The sequence below is a fragment of the Nyctereutes procyonoides genome, unplaced genomic scaffold (genome assembly GCF_905146905.1).
Source record: "Nyctereutes procyonoides isolate TBG_1078 unplaced genomic scaffold, NYPRO_anot_genome, whole genome shotgun sequence".
Taxonomy (NCBI): domain Eukaryota; kingdom Metazoa; phylum Chordata; class Mammalia; order Carnivora; family Canidae; genus Nyctereutes; species Nyctereutes procyonoides.
In genome coordinates, this window is record NW_026575040.1 from 7,329,359 (window position 1) to 7,352,930 (window position 23,572).

Sequence of the window (23,572 nt, forward strand, 5' to 3'; positions counted from 1 at the left end):
ATAGGATACAAGACATTAAGAATTTTACATTTTTGGATACTAAGTTTTTTCAGATTTGTTATGGATATATTTATCTTCCAAGCTTAATCTTCACTATATGGATATACTGCATAGTTTTTAAAGGATAAATGGTATTTATAGTGAATATGAATTAACAAATGAATTTTTGCAATTTATTTTATCCACAACAAATTTTTAAGTGTACAGTACAATATAAACACAATGTTGTACAGATTTCTAGAACTTTTTCAACTTGTATAACTGAAGCTTTATTATACTCATTAAACAGCAACTCCCCATTTCCCCTCAGCTCCAATCCGTGGCAACCACTATTCTACTTTTTGCTTCTATTAGTTTGACTACTTCAGATACCTCATATAAGTGGAATCATGCAGTATTTGTCTTTCTGGAACTGGTTTATTTCAGTTAGCATAATATCCTCAAGGTTCATCTATGCTGTTGCTTTACAGGATGCCTCCTTTGATTTATAATTATTTTTAAAAGATTTTATTTGAGAGAGAAAGAGAGTGGGAGAGCAGGGGCAGGGGAAAGGGAGAAGTAGACTCCTCGCAGAGTAGGGAGCCTGATGTGGAGCTCGATCCCAGGACCCCGGGATCATGACCTGAGCCAATGGCAGATGCCCAATCAACTGAGTCACCCAGGTGCCCCGAATGCCTCCTTTTAAGACCAAATAATATTTTATTGTACATACCACCATTTTTTTTATTCATTCATCCATTGATGGACACTTGGGTTGCTTCCACCTCTTGGCTTCTGTGAATAATGCTTCATTGAACACATAAATGCAAATCTCTCTTCAAAATCCTGATTTCAATTACTTTGGCTAAATACCCAGAAGTGAGATTGCTGGAAAATATGGTATGGATTTTCTGAATTCCTTTAAGTGTTTTTGGGCTTTATTCTGGGAGTAGTTCAATGGCTAGGAAACAGTTTGAGAGTTTCAAGGCTTACTTTTTTTTAAACCTTCTTAGGTGGGATCAGAGTACAACAGTCCCCCCTCATCTGTGGGAGATACTTTTCCAAGACTGACCATCGATGCCTGAAATTACAGACAGTACTGAAACCTATATATGTTTTTTCCTATATAGACATACCTCTGATAAAGTTTAATCTATAAATTAGGCAGAATAAAAAATTAACAATATAAAGTAATAATAAAATAGAACAATTATAACAATATACTATAATAAAAGTTAAGTCAATGTGGTCTCTCAAAATATCTTATCATACTATACTCACAGTTCTTGTGATGATATAAGATGATAAAATGCCTATGTGATGAGATAAAGTGAGGTGAATGACATAAGCATTGTGATGTAGCATTAGGCTACTACTGACCTTCTAATGATACATCAGAAGAACTATCTGCTTTTGGACTACAGTTGACCAGGGCTAACTGAAACCACAGAAGGTAAAACCATAGATAAGGAAGGGTTACTGTAGCTTTTATTCTAGAGCTATGACCTTTTTAAGACTTTATCCCATGCCTTTCCAATAGGTGGTCTTTCTACTCTGGTTAGTGTGCCTACCTTACTCTCTGTGATCTCTGAGGACTTTTCTTCATACTCCTTGCAGTGGTTCTTTTCCTAGTGTTGAGTAGTTATTTCATATGCATACACAGATTGATAGCCAAAGACTTGAAAAGGGTACTTTCCAGGTCCCTTGAGCTCTCCATTTCTATTGTCCTTTCCTCTCTAATATTTTGTCCTCAAAATTTTAGCTTGTCCTTTCTGAACCCCAAACTCAATCCTATGAGACTCCTGGGCTGTTTAGGTTCCCTCTATTAGCCCTGTGGCTTGGAAACACTATGGGCCTACCCTATTAGTTTCTCTTCTGTCAGAGATCAGTATCCTGGATTGATTTTTACCCAGCATGTGAGAAACCACAAGTAGGAAAGAAGTAAAGTTGAGAAGTCAATTCTTACCATTAATAAGTTCCACTTAATTATTATGCCATTGTTTTGCTGCAACTTAAAAAGCCTCACTGTATTTGCAGCTGACTAATTACTGAACTATCACATAAAATATTATTCTACAAAGTGCATTCTAAATCAAGTATGACTAAGAGGGATAATCTTCCTTAGAAATGTAAATCTTTCTTCATCTCTCCTTGTCTTATAACTGAACATGTGCATTTTTTGGCTAACTCTCCAAATATCATTTTCATTTTTTTAAATTAAAAATTTTAAATGAACTTTTTATCACAGTATAATAAATTAGTGTACAGTTTAATTTTCACAATTAATGCACCTCTGTAACCAATACTCAGATAAAAAAAAAATATAGTACAAGAACACAAGGGTGGTTTAACATTCAGAATTCAAATTAAAAGAAGAAATTGGAAAACCACATCATGTTAACAGCTTTTTTCAAATAAAAGCATTTGACAAAATTTACCCAGTCATGATTTTATTAAATGTTTACAACAATCAGTATACTAGAACTTCCTTAACTAGCTATATAGGAGATCCCATTATTTCCCAGTCAAATCTTTCCCCCAAAATAACATCTCTCCAAACTTCTAACACAATAAATCATTTTGCCTGTTTTAAACTTTATATAACTGGAATCACAATGTGTACTCCTTTGTAACTGGCTTTTTCTACTGAACATTATGTTCCTGAGGTTCATCCATTTGTCTTTGCACTACAATAGTTTATTTGTTCTCACTGCTGTGTGGTATTCTATGGTACAAATATACCATTATTTAGTTATCTAGTTTGCTGTTTTTAAACATTTGGATTGTTTCCAGTTTTTGCCTATATGAATATTGCTCTATGAACATTCTTAAACATGTATTTTGGAGAACACGTTAGTATTTCTGTTGGATATACGCCAAGAATGGAATTGCATGGTCATGTGGTACAAGTACAAGTAAGTTCAACTTTAGTGTGAGGGGAAAAAAAATGAGTATTAACCAGAGTGGTTAAAGCAATTTATATTCCTACCGGCTATGGAAAAGGACTTGCAAATGCAACATATCCTCATCAACATTTGATACCATCAATCTTTTAGTTCTAGCCATTCTGGAGGGTAGGCAATGGTATCGCATAGGTTTAATCTATATACTACAGATGACTAATGAAACTGATGATCTATTAATATGTCTGTATGCTTTTTGAAGATCTTCTGTGAATGGAGGACCATTTAAGTGTTTTGCCCATTTTTCTACTCGGTTATCTGTCTTCCTATTGCTATCTAGAAGTTTTAAAATTTAGGGGATCCCTGGGTGGTGCAGCGGTTTAGCGCCTGCCTTTGGCCCGGGGCGCGGCCCTGGAGACCCGGGATCGAATCCCACGTCGGGCTCCCGGTGCATGGAGCCTGCTTCGCCCTCTGCCCCTTTCTCTCTGTGTGTGACTATCATAAATAAACAAAAATTTAAAAAAATAAAATAAAAATAAAATAAAATTTATTCTGAGTTTTTTTGTCAGGTATATGTAATGCAAACTACAAATACTCTTTTTTCAATTGTAAATACTTTTTTCCCCCACAATCTGGCCTGCCCTTCATTTTTCACTGTGCATTTTAGTGAACAGAATTTCTTAAATTTAATGTAGTCCAATTTATCATTTTTATTTTATTGTTAATGCTTTATGTGTTCTGTTTAAGAATCTTTACCTACCCCAAGTCATGAAGATAATGTTTTCCTAGAGCCATACTAGAAGAAAATTATGAAAGAGAAAAAATTTCATTGGCAAAAGCAAACATAAAATAAAAGTAGTAGATCAATCACTTATAAAGCAGATATGAAGGTCAAAAGACAAAAGTAGTAAAATTGACTACATCTACAGTAATTAGTTCAGGAATACACAAAATAAATAGATGTAAAATATGACATCTAATACAGAAAATGCTAGAAGGGGTAAAAATGTAGTACTTTTAGAATGTGTTTGAATTTAAGCAACCACCAACTTAAAACAGACTGCTACAGGGGTGCCCAACTCTTGGTTTCAGCTTAGGTCACGATCTCAGGGACATGGAATCAAGCCCTGGGTCTGACCCCTTGTTCAGTGGGGAGTTTGCTTGAAACCTTCTCTCCCTCTACCCCTTACCCCTGACTCCCTTGCTCAAATAATCTTTTTTAAAAAACAGACTGCTATATACATAAGGTATATATGAACTTCATGGTAGCCACAAACCAAAAATCTATAATAGATACACAGAAAATAAAGAGAAAGGAATCTAAAGGAAGAACACTAAAGGAAGTCATCAAATCACAAGGGAAGAGAGCAAGAGAAGAAAGGAACAGAATTACAAAAACAACCAGAAAGCAATTAACAAAATGGTGTTAACTACATACCTCTCAATAATTACTTTAAATACAAAAGGACTAAATGCTCCAACCAAAACATATAGGGTGACTGAATACATAAGAAACAAAATCTGTCCATATACTGCTTACAAGAGACTGATTTCAGACCTAAAACACACAGACTGAAAGAGAAGGGATGGAAAGATACTCCATGCAGATGGAAAATTAAAAAAAAAAAAGCTGGGGGAGTAATACATGAGACTTTAAAACAGACTTTAAAACAAACATTGTAAAAAAAAAATAAAAAAAAATAAAACAAACATTGTAACAAGACCCAAATAAAGGCATTACATAATGATAAACATACAGTCTTCCCAGACAGAATCAGGAAGAAACAGAAAATCTGAACAGATTACTAGTTATAAAATTAAAACAAACAAAAGTCTAGGACCAGATGGTTTCACAGGTGAATCCTACCAAACATTTAAAGAAAAGTAAATTCCTATCTTTTCCAAACAATTTCCCAAAAAAGTGGGAGGAAGAAATGCTATGCTACCAAATTCATTCTATGAGGCCAGTATCACCCCGGCACCAAAACCAGACAAAGACACGACAAAGAAAGAAAATACGGGTCAATATTACTGATAAACATAAATGCAAAAATCCTCAACAAAATATTAGCAAACCAAATTCAACGATACAGTAAAAAGGATCATTCACCACCATCAAATGGGATTTATTCAGGGATGCAAAATGGTTCAATACCTATGAATCAACCAATGTGATACACCACATTAACAAAACAAGGGATAAAAGTCACATTGGCATTTTAACAGGTCCAAAAAAATTTTTTTGACAAAATTCAACACCCATTCATGATAAAAACTCTCAACACGATAGGTATAGAAGGAACATACTTCAACATAATAGAGGCTATATATGACAATCCTACAGCTAACGTCATACTCAGTGGTGTAAAGCTGGAAGCTTTTCCTCTAAGATCAAAAACAAGACAAGGGTGCCCACTCTCACCACTTTTATTAACATAATACTGGAAGTCCTAGCCACAGTATTCAGACAAGAAACCGAAATAGAAGACATCCAAATTGGTAAGGAAAAAGTAAAACTGTCACTACCTGCAGATGAAAATGATGCTATATATAGAAAACCCTAAAGACTCCACCAAAAAACTGAATATATAAATTCAGAAAAGCTGCAGTATACAAAATTAATACACAGAAATTTGTTGTTTCTAGATATTAATAACGAAGTGGCAGAACAATCTGTTTACATTTGCGTCAAAAAGAATAAAATACCTAGCAGTAAATTTAACCAAGGCAGAGAAAGACCTGTACTCTGAAAACAGTAAGACATTGAGGAAAGAAATTGAAAATGACACAAACAAATGGAATTATATACCATGTCCATGGTCTGGAAGAATTAATACTGCTAAAATGTCCACTACGTAAAGCAATCTACAGATTCATTGCAATCTCTATTGAAATTCCAACAGCATTTTTCATGGAACTAGAACAAATAATCCTAAAAATTGTTATGGAACCACAAGACCTCAAATAGCCAACAGCAATCTTGAGAAAGAAGAACAAAGTTGGAGGTATCACAAATCCACATTTCAACTATACTAAAGCTACAGTTATCAAAACAGTACAGTACTGGCACAATAAGAGACATAAAGATCAATGGGATAGAACAGAGAGCCCAGAAATAAACCCATGCTTATATGGTCAATTAATTTTCAATAAAGGAGGCAAGAATATACAATGAGGAAAAGATAGTCTTTTCAATAAAAGATGCTGGGGAAACTGGACAGGTACAAGCAAAAGAACTGGAGTACTTTCTTATACCATACACAAAAATAAACTCAAAATGGATTAAAGACCTAAATGTAAGACCTGAAACCATAACACTCTTAAAAGAAAACAGACAATAAACTCTTGAACATCAGTCTTATTAAATTTTTTTTTGGATCTGTTCTTCAGGCTAGGGAGACAAAAGCAAAAACAAACAACTGGAACTACACCAAACTAAAAAGCTGCATAGTGATGGAAAGCATCAACAAAATGTAAAGGCAACTACTGAATAGAAGAAGAAATTTATAAATGATGATATTCTAATAAGGGGTTAATATCAAAAATATATAAAGAATTCATACAAATTCTCAATACCAAAAAACAAACAAAAACAAAAAACAAAAAAAAAACCAAACAATCCACCATAATATTTCCAAAGAAGATAGCCAGCAGACTTATAAAAAGATGCTCAACACCGCTATTCATCAAAACCATACTAAGGTATCACCATACAGCTGTCAGAATGGCTACTACATAAACAACAACAACAACAAAAATAACAAGTGTTGGTGAGGATGTAGAGAAAAGAGAACCTTAATGTACTGTTGGTGGAAATGTAAATTGGTGCAGTCAGCATGGAAAACAGTATGGAGGTTCTTCAAAAAATTAAAAGTAGAAACACTATATGATACTAGTTCTGGGTATCCCCCCCCCCCCTCAAAATGAGAAAACTAATTCAAAAAGATACATGTACTCCTATGCTCACTGCAGCATTATTTACAATAGCCAAGATATGGGCAGCAACCTAAGTGTCCTAAGTGTCCACTGATATATACATGAATAAAAAAGATATGGTATACATATACAATGAAATATAACTCAGCCATAAAGAAAGAATAAAATCTTAACATTGCAACAACATGATAGAGCTAGAAGGTATCATAGGAAGTGAAATGTGTCAAAGAAATAGTGTATGATTTCATTGATATGTAGGATCTAAAAATATAAATGAACAAACAAAACAAAAACAGATTCACAGATACAGAGAACAAATGGGTCTTTGCCAGAGAGGAGAAAGGTATGGGGTGGGCAAAATAGGTGAAGGGTATTAAGAGGTACCAAGTTCCACTTATTTTTTTTTTTAAGATTTTATTTATTTATTCATGAGGGACACAGAGAGAGAGAAAGAGGCAGAGACAGGTAGAGGGAGAAGCAGGCTCCATGCAGGGAGCCTGATGTGGGACTTGATCCCCGATCCCAGGATCAGGCCCTGAGCCAAAGGCAGATGCTCAACCGCTGAGCCACCTAGGCGTCCCCCAAGTTCCAACTTATAAGTAAAGTCTTGTAAAGTATAAGACTTTAAAGTACAACATGGGGAATATATAGTCAATAATATTTAATAATTTTGTATAGTGGCAGATTGCAACTACGATGATGAACATTTTTTTTTTAAAAGATTTGAAAAAAATCTCCACTGAATGTGGAGCCTGACATGGGGCTCCATCTCACAATCCTGACCTGAGCCAAAATCAAGAGTCAGATGCTTAATGGACTGAGCCACCCTGGCACCCCAGTGAACATTTCTTAATGTATACAGATGTTGAATCATTATGTTGTTCATGTGAAACTAAAATAGTATTATTGTATGTCAACTATACTTCAATTAAAAACATTTTTTTAAGATACTTTTCTTCTAGAAGCTTTAGTGTTTTACTTTTCATCTGTATAATTCATCTATATTTCTCAATATGGCTTGAGGTTTCAATCTGTTTTTTCCCCACATGTATATCTAATGAAGCACAAGTTATTAAAAAGAACATCCTTTCCTCTCTGCAGTGTAAAATTACCTTTGCTATAAATCAAGTGACTATGTATGTGTGTATCTGTTGGCTCTATTTTGATTCACTGGTTTGTCTTGTGCCAGAACCACATTGTCTTTATTACTGTAGCCTTATGACGTCTTGTAGCATAAATCCTCTAGTTTTGTTATTCTTCAGTACTATCTTGGCTATTCTTGGCCCTTTGAATTTCCATTATTTAGGAATCAGTTTCTCAACATCAGAAAAACTGAAAAACTCTAAGAAACAAATCTGGGATTTTGTTGGAGACTGCATTCAATCTACCTGGGGAGAGCTGACATCCTTATTACAACTCTAACTCTTTCAATCTACAAAGTGGCATATTGCCCTATTGATCTGTCTTAATTTCTCCCAATAATGTCTTTAAAATTTCAGTATGGAGGTCTTTTGTTAGAGCAATTTTGGGTATCTGATGTTTTTGATATACTGATATAAAATCATTTTTAAACCTTCATTTTTGGTTTATTGCTGGTATTCAAGTCTAAAATTGATATTTTTAATGCCAATTATTATCTGGCAACCCTGCAAAAATTCACTTTTTAATTCTATTAGTTTGTAGATTATTTTGAATTTTCTTTGTAACCAATCATGTCATCTGTAAATAAATGCAGTTTTATTTCTCTCTTTCTGATCATTATGCTTCCTCCCTTACTGCACTGTCTGGATCAGCACTGTCCAATGAAACTTTCTGTGATAATGGAAATGTTCTCTATTTTTGTGTTTGGTAGCCACTGGCCATATGTGCCTATATGTGGTATGTGGCCAGTTAGACTGATGATCTATAATTTTAATTTTAATTAACTGAAATTGCCAAATATGGTATCAGACAGCTCAGGTCTACGACCTCCAATATAATGGTGGCTACAACAGTTATAGTAGCCACTCTTGTTTTATTCTTGATCCTGAGATAAATGTTTTCAATATGTTACCACTAATGTGATGCTTGCTACAGATTTTCTGGGTGGCACAGAGAACTCCCTATCAGATTAAGGAATTAATATTCTACTGATGGTCTACTGTAAGCATTTAATAAAATCATAACTAGGTAAATTTTATCAAATGCTTCTATTTGATAAAACCTATTGAGACGATGTTGATTTTTTCTTTTTCTGTTAATTTGGTCAGTTACATTTACTGAGTTGTGAAATGTTAAATCAAATTTGTGCAGTATTAAATTCAACTTGGTCATGACATCTACATCTACATTTACCTACCTAGATTTGATTTACTAGTATTTTGGAATTCATTCACCTATATTCACAAGAAAAACAGACTAGAGATTTTTCTTTTTATATCCTTACCAGGTATTGATACTAAGGTTATGCAAGCCTCAGAACAGGTTGGGAAATATTTTTTTTTATTCTCTGAAGGAGTTTTAGTAATACTGATGCTAGTTGTGAAAACTCTTGGAAAAATTCACTTGTGGAGCCATCTGAGCCCGGAAATTTCTTTGTGGAAATATTCCAAATTACATACTCAATTTCATAAATAAATAGGAAACTATTCTGATTTCTAATTTTTTATAACTTTCATCTATTTTTGTTTTTCTTGTTATTTTTTTTTAAGAGTGAGAGAGAGTAGAGGGAGAGAGAATCCCAGCAGATGCCATGCCCACTGCAGAGCCTGATGCAAGGCTCAATCTCAAATCTCTAAGATCATGACCTGAGGCAAAATAAAAAATCAGATGCTTAGTCAACAGAGATACTGGTGCCCCAATATGAGGATTTTTAATATAAATTTATGCCAATGGATTTGAAAAATGAGGTAAAATGGACAAATCCTTAGGGAAAAAGACTTATTATTAAAACTTCCAGAAGGGCACCTGGATGGCTCAGTCAGTTAAGCATGCAACTCTTGACTTTGGCTTGGGTCATGTTCTCAGGGTTCTGGGATTAAGCTCCACAGGAGGCTCTGTGCTCAGTACAGTCTGCTTCTCCCTCTCCGCCACCACTCTCTCTCTAAAATAAATAAATAAAATCTTTACAAAAAATCCTTTTATATTTTTTAATATGTGTGGGATCTGCTAAGATGTCCCTTTTTCATTCTTGATATTAGAAATTTATGCCTTTATTTCTTTTCTTCATCAGCACTCTAAGAGGTTTATCACTTTTATTAAAAGTAATGACTACGTTGATTCTCCCTTTTGTACTTTTGTTTTTTACTTTATTCCTTTTGGCTCTTTTTTTTTTTTCTGCCTTCTACATTCTTCATAGAAGAATTCTTCTTACAAGATTTTTGCTTGGCTCAAAGTGTTTGCTAAAAAAAAAAAAAAAAAAAGTTATACCATTTTTTTAATGTCACAGGAAAAAATATGTTGCTGGCTGCCCTGATTTAGTTACCTAACAGGTCATTCTACTGGCTGTATTTTCAGAAGTTTCCTCTGACATACCTACTCTAGTTATCAGCTCTAAAATGAGCAGTTAATATTCAAGACTAGTGATGTGCTGTACAGGGATTCACTAACACTTCACTGATACATCACTAATACTTTTTTCTCACCAAAATATCCTTTTATATAAATTGGGGGTCCCTAATGATTAACTGGATACCCTTACTGTAGCACATACAAATTAGTCTAGTCAGGATAATCAACATCTGGGGAAGTAACAAATATTCCCAACACTTTTAAATGACCTAGCAAAGCAAATTTATTTTTTTCTCATACATGGTCTACTAACTCAAATTACACTTAAACAATTAACCACCACTATTTAAGGAAGCAATAATTTTATATGTGGGGTTGTGTATATGTGTGTAATTTTTCTATTGACATGCATTCTTGAATATGCTAATTAGTAGGCTTACTCTGAAGACAGGAAATCTATATTTAAAGTCCTTATTTACAGATTAGGAAAATGTGAAGTCCTTACAAAGTTTCCATGCAGCCATGTTTTGATTTCCACTAAGATGTTAGAATTCCTTGTTGTATAAACTTTCCTGCTTGGCAATTTAGCCTCACTCCAAACACCCCCACTATTCCTATTACTTTTTTTGCAAATAACACTGTGGACAATGGAAAAATGCTACATTTAAAAAGTGACTGATTGGCTATATTATTGCCTCAGATTTTCCTATCTTCTTCATTGTACAGTTGTAAGACAGGGCTTATACAGAACTGGAGATTTATGAGATCTTTATAAAAATATTCTATCTTCAATGTCTACTTATCTTAGTACAGTATTCAAAGTTCTATCTAGTTTGACAGTTCCAACAACAGCAGTGTTTGAAAGTTTGCCAAAATCAAGTTTATTAGTCATGAAATAGTTCTAAAATGTTAATAGTTTGGAACAAAAGAGATTATTTGTGTCCAAAACCTAATTCTTAGCCAACTCACCTAAAGATAAGCAGTTTAGCAACAGAAAAAGTCATGATCACAAGATAGCCTAATCAGTACATCTAATAACAAAGAATTGAAATGGGTATGGTGTGTGTGTGTGTGTGTGTGTGTGTGTGAGAGAGAGAGAGAGAGAGAGAGAGACAGAGAGACAGAGAGAGACAAGAGTGAGGTTCAACGAATTTAAGTCTTAAGTCCAACAAAAATCCAAAATTTCACATATATAACACTTGGAAGCTGTATAGCATAGTAATTAAGGATATAGACTTCTAACTATTCCTTCTGGGTTAGAATCATGGCCTGTCACTTATTAATTCTGTCTTTAAGAAAGTTATTTAACATGTTTACATCTCAGTTTCCTCAAATATCGTATGGGTTTAAAGAATAACTACTTCATGTAGAATTAAATGAATTAATGTGTGTAAACGGATCAATGACAGGCACATACAGAGTATTCAATAAGTGTTAGTAAATCTACCATTTGAAAAAAAAGTGAGAAAAATAATTTTTAGTAATGACAAAGTCAAAGTTCAAAATTTTAAATGTCACAGAAAGTTGTTCATATACTTTCAACCAAATGTCTACTGAAATTTCAAAAACTTTATTACTCCACAAAACAATATTATTCCTTATACATGATGATCCAATCAACAAGTATTTATTGAACACCTACTAGGCACTTGGACATAAAGACATTAAACATTACAACTGCTATTTAAAACCTTATAATCATTATTAACTACTTAGAATATAAGACGATATATAATTAGATGCTTAACTCTGTGGTCAAGAACACACATCTTGACTAAGGCAACAGGGAATCCCTATGAGAGCTGATGCCATGATGCCTAGTGTACTGTAGGCACTCCCAGGACTAAGGGCTTATTAGTCCACATTATGCCAAGCACAGAGAGGTCCAAATAACCTAATCATTCCCTACCTCCATCCTGCAAAAAAGAAGAAAGAAAAGCTTAAAAAAAATTGGCTGTTATAGTCTTTTATTCCTCATCATCAAGAGTTGTACGTTTTTATGTACATTCGGGACTATAGGTGTGTGTGTGTGTGTGTGTCTGTGTGTGTGTATAGTACTATGAAACATTAAATTCACCAGCATAGTTGTGCTGGGTTACCCATTCTGAAAACAAACCAAAACAAAAAACCCCCAAATCCCTATTTATTGGTTGAAAACCAGAAATGACAAGTAGACCAACTATACCTTTTACGTTAAGTTTAGTATTGACATAATCTCTGGCCTAAGAATCACTGATCTGGGAATAACATTAGAAACTAAGGTCCAATTACTTTATTTACAGACAAAAAGTTTAGATCTAGAGAAGTTTAATGATTTGTCCAGTCATACAACCTATACTGTCTGTACCAACATTAGAACTCAACTAAGCTGACTTCTAAGCATCTGCTTTCCATTTCAACCTACTGGCTATACGATCTCTGTGAACACCAAAATGAATAAATAAGTAAACAGACTCAGATAATGCTTTTATATCATCCTACTTAATATTATAACACACTTTGCCCTAAAATATAACAAAACAAATAATGAATTCTGGACTTTTTCCTTACCACTAATATTTAGTATGTTTTAAACAAAAAGTCTGTAATTTGACTGATTATATATACTGAAACATATATACAATTCCTATACAATTTTTATCATATTTGAAATATTTTCTATACTTATTGATTTGAGAATTTTAATGCTAGGAAAAAATTCTAATGACTTGCCTATAGATGGATTTACAGTAAATATACAATAAGACCACTAATACAATGAAAATATTAAGAAAAACTCTTGCAGCTGACAACAAGTCTACGTATAGTCGTTAATTTTCACAGTATAACATTACTACAGGGTAAAACACCATTAAGATAAAGACAGTTTAATCACTGCACAAATGGAATTTATTGATCTACATAAAATGAGTTTATTGACCAAACAATTTAAAGCATTATTTGCAAGCTATAGAACAGTTTGTTCCGCAACTGTTATACTAAGTATCATTTCTGAGTTTATTACACCACTAAAAAGTTACAAGTGTGAATTTTTGTGATGAATATTTTTATTACTAACAGCAGTTCATACATGTACTTTCTGATTCATATATGTTTTATCTTCAAGAAAGCTATTATGCTAAAATCATTAGAGAATGCTTTTTGAGACATAAATTGGAGAGTCGGTCATAAAATTAGCATTAATGAGTATTCCGCTAGTGGTTCTCTCCTGTAACATGTATAAAATAATTTGTCTTCCAAAAGTGAAGCCCCTTAAGGTTGAAGAAAACACTACAAAGGTTGAGATAATTTTAGACTTATCTATTGGTTTCTCTCCCTGAGGCTTAAAACTTTAGAGAGATTTTCTAATAATTTTCATTATTTTTATAATTTTAGGAGAGGCAGCATAATAGATAAATGTTGGCTTTCAGCTCAAAAAACCAAAGGTTTAAATTCTGACTCTGGTGCTACCAACTATGTTATTTGGATAAATTTTTTAAATTTGTAACATGTGGATAATCATACGTACTATGTAAGCTAACTGTGAGGACTAAGTTAAATAACATGGAAATAAAAGTGCCTGGTTTGGAGTCAACCAGTCAAAGAACAGCTACTCAAAAGATGTTAAGCTCCATACTTCCTCATTCCTCAAATTCATAAACAGTGATTGGGGTGTGTGGGTGGCTCGGTCAGTGCCCAACTCTTGATTTTGACTGGGGTTGTGAGATCCAGCCGTGTGTTGGGCTGTATGCTCAGTGGGGACTCTGTTTGGGATTCTCACGCTCTTTCTCCCCCCCCCCCCGCCCCGTTTCCCTCCATCCCTCTCCTCGCTTGTGCGAGCTCTCTCTCTCTAATAAATCTTAAAAATAAATACAATCTTAAGAAAGAGAAATGGTTATTTTAATACTGGAAAAAAAACTGGTATTGTCAACTCTCAAACATGGACAACTACTCGTGGCTGCCCCTTCTTGGGCTCTAAAGTATATGCAACTAAAGTCACAAAGTTCACCTTCAAATAAGAAGCTAAAGTCACAAAGTTCGCCTTCCTAATCTATAAATAAGAAGCTACTATCAAAACATTGGAAAATGCCTCCCTCCCCTTTTCCCCTACTGTTCAGGAAAATGGAAGAAGAAAATAAGATCTTACTATAGCATAAACATACATAGTATTTTTTTTCCCCTTTCACAAGGCGACTTTGTCTTTTCCATAACTTACTTACAAAGAAAGCCTGAAAAGGTAGGTCAATATAAGTTATATATAGTGACCAGAGCAGCCACTATGAAAGGTCTGCATTTTCTTTTCTTTTTTTTTTTTTTTTAAGATTTTATTTATTTATTCATGAGAGGCACAGAGAGAGGAAGAGGCAGAAACACAGGCAGAGGGAGAAGCAGGCTCCACGCACGGAATCCGATGTGGGACTCGATCCTGAGTCTCCAGGATCACACCCTGGGCTAAAGGCGGTGCAAAACCGCTGAGCCACCTGGGCTGCCCAGGTCTGCATTTTCCAATTTAAAATTTGCTGGTTTGAATTCAGACTGCCATGATCATAATGTAATAACCATCCTAGTTTCAGCCACTAGAATCATCAGTAATGTAACCACACTGTCAAACAGGATATTTAAAGAGACAGACTCATTATTAAGCAGACAAGAAAGTCATCTTCCCATTTGTAATGATTGCTAATACTATTATTTTCATAATCTTAATATGTTAATAAAATATTCCTTAAACTGACTTTCTCCTGCTGAAATCGGGGATAATGCACTTTGATAAATAGAATCCGTATCAACAGAATCAATCATAACTATCCAAGTGATGTGATGTGATGTGATAGGAACATCATCCTTGAAGGATGTATTTTAAGCATACATTTTATGTAATATATTAAGTTCTTAAAAGGACTCTGTATAGCAAACAAACAGGAAAACCTATTTAAATAATCTGGTATCCCTGCACATAGCCTAATAGATTAAATACAGGCCTTTACAAAAAAGAAACAGTAAATATAAAGCTTTGTGTCTTTCATGAATAAATAAATAAAATCTTAAAAATTTAAGTGAAAGAAGCAAGTTCTAACAGGCTACACATTATATGATTTCATTTATATGAAATTTTGGAAAACACTAACTAAAGGCATAGAAAACAGAAGCACCTGCTTGGCTTTAGGAGAGGTGGGAAAAGGGGTTGACTACAAAAGGGCAACACAAGAACATTTTGTGGGTGATGGAACTTGTCAGTAGATACAGGACACTATGCACTTCCATAGAACTATACAGCACATGGAGGGAATTTCATTAAAAGTAAATAAATAAACAAACAAACAAATAAGCGAACAGAAGTCAGGGAAACTGAAGATGGGATGCAAACTGTGACAAACTGAACCTAACTATATTACAAATGAATGACAGCAGACTGAAGGGGATATGGGAGAAAAGACCCGACTTAATGAACTGTGGAAAAGAGCATTTTTGGCTAGACTGTGAGAATAAAGATAAAAAGAGCTGTACATAAACACTGTATTCTATTTGGTAAATTTGTTTCTCACAGGAGGATGGGTGACCAATTCTCAAATACTATACCTGGATAGCAAATACATAATTTTTTTTAAAGATTTTATTTATTTATTCATGATAGACATACGGGGAGAGAGAGGCAGAGACACAGGCAGAGGGAGAAGCAGGTTCCATGCAAGGAGCCTGATGTGGGACTTGATGCCGGGACTCCAGGATCGCGCCCTGGGCCAAAGGCAGACGCTAAACCGCTGAGCCACCCAGGGATCCTCAGCAAATACATAATTATAGTGCAGATAATGAGTCAGGTTTCTCACTGTGGACAATATAAGTTACAAACAAGCAAAAGATAAATGCTAGAATAATCCCTATGGTGCTAGACTGGAGTTGGAATTATCAGTATCAATGTTTTATGTATACATAGATAGTACATACAGAAATAAACACAGATGTGTGTATATCCGTGGGTTAATATACACGTACACATTCCCTAGCTCTGAAAGGCCTAGATGCTGTTAATGCCATGGTAGCAATGAGTACACATAGTCCCTAGATGTGTGTGTTTTTTTTTTTTAAGATTTTATTTATTTAAAAAAAAAAGATTTTATTTATTTATTCATAACACACACACACACACACAGAGGCAGAGACACAGGCAGAGGGAGAAGCAGGCTCCATGCAGGGAGCCCGACGTGGGACTCGATCCCGGGACTCCAGTGGCACGCCCTGGGCCGAAGGCAGCGCTAAACCGCTGAGCCACCCAGGGATCCCCGAGATGTTGGTTTTTAAATACTATTCTCCATTAAGATGGACCTGGGCTCTTTGGAGATGTAGGTGATTTTAGGCCTGGGGCAGGAAAAACATCAGATGAGCCTGGAGCATCCGGGGGGCTAGAGACTAAGAAATGGCTGGAAACAACAACAAAAGACGTGTTGAAAGGACACAGAGGCAAACTCCAAAGAGCTCCTGGTGGCCAAAACTCAAACAATATGAACAACAAAAGACATCAATATTAGTACTGATCCTAATCCAGAGAATAAAAATCCATGAGTGTGTATGGATATAAATAAGTGATTAAATAAAATAAATCAATGTGGGGAAGGACTTTTTCTTATAGGAGGATCATAATTAATAAATGTAGAAGAAAGGAGTGGAATAGAAAATCACCATCAAAACATCAGACTAAGGATCCCTGGGTGGCTCAGTGGTTTAGCGCCTGCCTTCAGCCCAGGGCATGATCCTGGAGACCCGGGATCGAGTCCCACGTCGGGCTCCCTGCATGGAGTCTGTTTCTCCCTCTGCCTGTGTCTCTGCCTCTCTCTCTGTGTGTCTCTCATGAATAAACAAATAAAATCTTTAAAAAAATAAAATAAAATTATAAAAAGGCTTTGGCTTTAAAAAAATAATAAAATAAAGAAGAAATTCTGTCTCGGTCTTCAACACATATATTTAATTACAGTGATACTGTCAAATTAGCAATGACTTAGTACCTGATTTTTAAAATGAAATATTTGATGCTGACCTAGAAAAATATAACTAATCTAAGTTTGTATGGAGGGACCATGATGAAACATAAATCAAAGTTTAAAAATAAAAAGACATCTTCAGATATGATTTTGATAGAGGTAAAAAGCTTTAGCAGTACCTTCTTTTATCATCCATCATTTAAAAAGGAATTCTTATTCATAAGCCTCAGTCTATGAATCAGATAGGTACTTTCCAAACCAAATTTAGTTTAGATCACAGCTAAACATGCATAATATACTAAGGTGGCCTCATTCACATATTCAAGCTACCCATCAATTCTTCTGTAGCTATATTTATCCATTTTTCAGAATTCAAATATATAAGTACTCTAATAAAGAAAGGCTTTAAATCTATATTGATTTAAATATAAAATGAGGGACACCTGGGTGGCTCAGCGGTTGAGCGTCTGCTTTTGGCCCAGGGCATGATCCTGGAGTCCCAGGATCGAGTCCCACATCAGGCTCCCTGCATGGAGCCTGCTTCTCCCTCTGCCTATGTCTCTGCCTCTCACGAATAAATAAATAAGATCTTAAAAAAAAAAAAAAAAGAAACTTTAAAAAAAATAAAGTGATACTATAAAATAATGTAAAATACATCCTTTCAGATAAATTTCTAGATTTCTCCCTTTAAAAAGTAAATTTTAAAAAGTTTTAAATTCATTTGATAAGAACACAAGCAAAGATACCTCAAACAAGTCTGTTAGGAAGCCAAAGTATCTGAGCTTCATGTATGATGGGAGACTGTTTTTCAAACCAAATAGTTCTTATGATATAAAGATTTAAGAAAGTTATTTTATTTTGTTAACAAAAAAGAATTTATTTTTCAGATTTTGTTTTCCAAAAAAGAAAATTCCTTTATTTTATATTGCTTGGAAACTCTAATTTATATGTCCATATATGAAAAAAAAAATGTTTTTCTTTAGCCAAGAGAATCCTGAACAGCCTAGCAAACATAAACTGTCTAGGCTCAAATTGTAATTTCTCCTTCTATCTTATGTTTTTAATTTTTTTTTTTTTTTTTTATTTACGATAGTCATACAGAGAGAGAGAGAGAGAGAGGCAGAGACACAGGCAGAGGGAGAAGCAGGCTCCATGCACCGGGAGCCTGACGTGGGATTCGATCCCGGGTCTCCAGGATCGCGCCCTGAGCCAAAGGCAGGCGCCAAACCGCTGCGCCACCCAGGGATCCCTATCTTATGTTTTTAAAATACTCATAATTTTAGGAATCACAAACAGGTATAAGTGATTCAGTAAATTTCAGAAACATATTTCCAACTTTAGCCACCAAAACAGATTTATATCAGAATCAATTTCATTTAAAACTTTATATACCCTAAAATACTTATGTTACCAGGACAGATATTAAACACATAATGATTACTTCCAAAATATTACTAGTTCTGTTTAAATTTACTATGAAAGAAAAGAGAATTAAATACATTTGTGTGAATCTATTTTAGACGGGAAGAAGTTTGACCTTTATCACATAAACCTTTCTTTTTAAAAAATCTAAGCAAAATGAAGACTTGTACTGGAAATAAGTACTTAGCATTTATCTGCTCACAGCACTGTCTTATTTTTAAAGTCAATTACCTCAGAAAATTAACACCTTTTTCTAAAAAATAATCTCTAATTAGTTTTCATACATGATGACACTTACAAAATCAGTTAGGTATCACTTCACATATAATTACATGGCATAAGTAAGATACTCTGATTCAGTTTTCTAAGCCAAAGATCAGCAAACGTTTTTTCTTTTCTTTTCTTTTCTTTTCTTTTCTTTTCTTTTCTTTTCTTTTCTTTTCTTCTTCTTTTCTTTTTTTTTAAGATTTATTTATTCATGGGAGACATAGAGAAAGAGGCAAAGACACAGGCAGGGGGACAAGCAGGTCCTCACAGGGAGCCTGATGCAGGACTAGATCTGATCCGGGGTACCCCAGGATCACGCCCTGAGCCAAAGGCTGACTTTCAACAGCTGAGCCACCCAGGTGTCTGGCAAACTTTTCTTAAAGAGCTAGATTTTAGAATCTCAGGTAGACTGAAAAATTAAAGTGTGTTAATAAAGCACACATTGAAAAAAATAAAACACACATTAAAATGTAAGTTTGAAAATGTTGGGCAGCCCCGGTGGCTCAGCGGTAAATTTAGCGCCTGCCTTTGGCCCAGGGCGTGATCCTGGAGACCCGGGATCAAGTCCCATGTTGGGCTCCCTGCATGGAGCCTGCTTCTCCCTCTGCCTGTGTCTCTGCCCCTCTGTCTCATAATAAATAAATAAAATCTTAAAAAAAAAAAAAAAGAAAATGCTTAGTGGGGGTATGATTAATTTTACAAAGCAATCTTACCTTAATCAAATGAAAGAATCTACACTTGACTACATGTCTAGTTTCAAATTCAAAATCTATTTGATGAAAAATTCAGTTTCTTATTAGATTCCTAGAGAAATAAAATATAAAATTTTAATTTTTTTGAAGATTTTATTTATTTGAGAGAGAGAGAGCATGAGTAGGGAGAGGGCAGAAAGTGAGGGGGCAGGAGGGCAGAGAGAAGCAGATTCTCCACTGGGCATGGAGCCCACTCAATGCAGGGCTCAATCCCAGGACCTGGGATCATGACCTGAGCTGAAGGCAGAGGCTTAACTGATTGAGCCACCCAGGTACCTCTAAAATTTAAAGCTTTTTAAAAAATATGATGTTTATTTATTTATTTTTAAATTTTATTTATTTATTCATGAGAGACAGAGACAGAGACAGAGACACAGACAGAGGGAGAAGCAGGCTCCATGCAGGGAGCCTGATGTGGGACTTGATCCCGGGACTCCAGGATCACACCCTGGGCTGAAGGCGGCACTAAACCACTGAGCCACCCAGGGATCCCAAAATTTAAAACTTTTAAGTCAGGTTTTAGTTTCAGATAAAACGGGGTAATCACACTCCAACATGTCTCTCCGAGTCAAGGCAGCTACAAGATTTGGATAGAATACATGGAAGAGCTACTTTAGAACTTTGGAAAGTAAACAGGAACACACAGATTGGATAAGAAGAGTAGAATCTGAAGTACCACTGAAATTTCATTTTCCAGTATATAACCCTCCTGTTCGGGTATCCTCCAACCTGAACTTAATACAGCCCCAAAGTCGGTATTAGTACAGAGAAAGCTTTAGTAAAGCTGTCTAGTGCTAGCTGCTCTAGGAGAGGGAAAAGGATCTTCGACTCAAAGAAAAGTGTGGAGTCCCCTCCCCATTCTCTCAAGCTCAGCCTCCTGTAGCAGCTGTGGCAATGGAGGTCCATCAGGACCCTAAAACCTCTGAGGAAGGGGAAACCTTCCTCTGATTAGAGGAGCTGTGGTCCAAAGACAATATGGTGAATCCCTATTTGCTTTCTCTCTGTTGTTCTGCCACTTGGCCCTGGATATGGGCACAGTTGTAGGGAGCACATATTAGAGAAGAAATAAAGCACCACCTTTCTGGTCAGAGAATAGAAAAGGGAGCCCTACAGGATCAGAAATTACTGGGAGATCTCAGAGAAGAAAGAACTTAGGAAAGCAATGTTTCAAACTGTTTATGAACTCTCAGACTCATCCTCAAGCAGCCCTAGTGTGGATATGACCCAAACAAGCATACAACAATTTTGAGATTTGAACTATGATACAGACTACTGCCCAAGTTCCAGACTGACCTACGTGTGGCACACACGTAGGACGGATCCAAATAGAATGGCAAAGTCTTTGAAAATTGAACTAATGTTGTAAACATGACCCACAGGAACTTGCAGTCTTAACCTAAGGGGTTGTTTGCCCACTAAAACAAATATATCAACATTCTGCATAGGAACTGAACAAGATGCAAAGTCTCTTAACATAATAGTCAAACCATCCAGGATATAACCGAAAATTACTTGACAAATGAAAAACCAAGAAAATCTCAACTTGCATAAGAAAAGAAAACAAAGACACTGAAACTACCTGAGGAAGATAAAAGATGAGAGCAAGCAGTATAGAATGCTTCACCAAGTAAGAGAAACATTCTTGAAACAAATAGAAAAGTAGAAAGTCTTAAAAAAAAAAAAAAAAAGAAATAGAAGATATAAAAAAAGGAATCAAATACCAATGTCAGAAGTGAAAAAATATCAGTAACCAAAATTAAGAGCTCACTAGATAAGCTCAATAGAATAGAGATAAAGGGCATGTGGGTGGCTCAGTCAGTTATGGGGTCTGCCTTCAGCTCAGGTCCTGATCCCTGAGTCCTCTGATAGAGCCATGCTTCAGTCCCACATCAGGCTCCCTGCTCAGTGGGGAGTCTGCTTCTCCATCTCCTTCTGCCCTTTCTCATCACTCTTACTCTCTTTCTCTCATTTGCGCTCTTTCTCTCTCAAATAAATAAAATCTTAAAAACAGAGAAAACAAAAGATGAAGTCAATGAACTTAATATAGATGAACTGAAATTACCCAATGTAAACAATAAAGATTAAAAAAATTAAAAAAAAGAAGAGTGCTTCAGACCTCACATGTGTGACACTAGAACCCTAACAAGAAAGTTCAGTATTTGTTGAATTTGTTGTTAAACTTACAGTTTTAAGCTCATCCAACTCCTCAGACAGAATAAATACAAAGAAATCCATGACTAGTCACATAATAATAAAACTTTAGAAAACTTTAGACAAAAAGTCTTGAAAGCAGCCAGAAAAATCTGACATTACTTAGAGGAAAGAAGTGTTCAAATGACTGTGAACCTATTTTCAGAAATCCTGCAGGGCAGAAGGAAGTAGAACATTTTTAAAGTGCTGAAAGAACTGTCAACCTAGAATTCTGTGTCCAGCAAAAATATCCTTCAGAGATGAAAGTGAAATAAAGACATTTTCAGATGAAGGAAAACCTAGAGAATGTTTTGACAGCAGGAGTGCTTTCAAAGAATTGCTAAAGGAAATTCTTCCAACAGATGGTAAATAACACTATACGGGAACTTTGAAACATCAGGAAGGAAGAGCAATGTAATTGTTAAATATGTAATTAATTAATAGACCATTCTTAACCTCTTGGGTTCTTTAAAATACGTTTGGTAGTTGAAAGTATAACATTGCATGATGGAGCTTTCAATGTATGTCATACCACATAATATATAACACAACAAGAGCATAAAGTGGGTGGGATGGTAAAGGGACTATACAGTGGTACAGTTTCCATGTGCTACAGGAAGTAGTAAAATCTTGATTCTAAGTAAACTGTGAAAGTTAAGTATATTGTGATCTCTACAGCAACCACTAAAAAACAAACTATAAAAAGATATAGTTAAAAGCACAATCAACAGATTATAATGGAATACCTAGGGGCAGCCTGGGTGGCTCAGTGGTTTAGCGCCACCTTCAGCTCAGGGCCTGATCCTGGAGACCCGGGATCAAGTCTCGCATTGGGCTCCCTGCATGGAGCCTACTTCTCCCTCTGCCTGTGTCTCTGCCGCCCTCTCTCTCAATAAATAAATAAAATCTTAAAAAAAAAAAAAACCTAACCAAAACACACGCACTCACACACACACACACACACACACACACATGCATGCAAACACAAATCAAATACTCCAAAAGAAGGCAGAAAAGGGAAAATAGAGAAATAAAAACAGGGTAACAAAAGGAAAAAAGGAATAAGAAAATGGTAGATTGAAATTCAAATATATCAATAATTACATTAAATGTAAAAGATCTAAACACACCAATTAATTAAAAAGTCAAAAGAGAATAGTAGAAAGAAACATTCTTTAAGTATAATACCATAAGTAATAAGTCACTGCTAAAAGAGGCCATGAGTCAGGGTAAGTGAGCAACCTTTAGAAAGTGGCAACAACAAAGAAACAAACTATCCCACAGAACTTCCAGAAAGAACAGACTTGCTGATGTCTGGAATTTAGCCCAGTGAAACCAGCTTCAAACTTCTGAGCTCCAGAACTGTAAGACAATAAATTCATGCTATTTAAGCCACTGTTTGTGTTAATTCGCTAAAGGAACAATAGAAAAATAATACACTGGATCACAAAACCTTTACAAACAAAAAAATTAAAATCATACAAAAGGATTTATCTGTAATACAATTAAGGCTAAATGCCAACAACAGAAATATAACAAGACATTCTCCAAAGATAAGGAAATTTCAAAACACATTTGTATGCAATCAATGGGTCAAAGGGTAAATAGAAAATACTTCGAACTGAACAAAAATAGACAACATACCAGAATTTGTGGGATGCAGCTAAGGCAGTACTTA

General features: G+C 35.1%; 1 protein-coding gene across 3 annotated transcripts in view; it reads right to left on the reverse strand.

Moving 5' to 3' along the window:
* Positions 1 to 23,572, reverse strand: part of GLCE (glucuronic acid epimerase) — a 113,825-nt gene that overhangs the window by 43,650 nt on the left and 46,603 nt on the right. The window contains exon 1 of one of the 3 annotated variants that reach the window (XM_055320055.1): positions 713 to 791. The exons of the other annotated variants lie outside the window; for them this stretch is intronic. The gene's annotated coding sequence lies outside the window, so the exon portion shown is untranslated. Of the gene's footprint in view, positions 1 to 712; positions 792 to 23,572 lie in introns of those variants that run through there. 3 annotated transcript variants of the gene reach the window in all.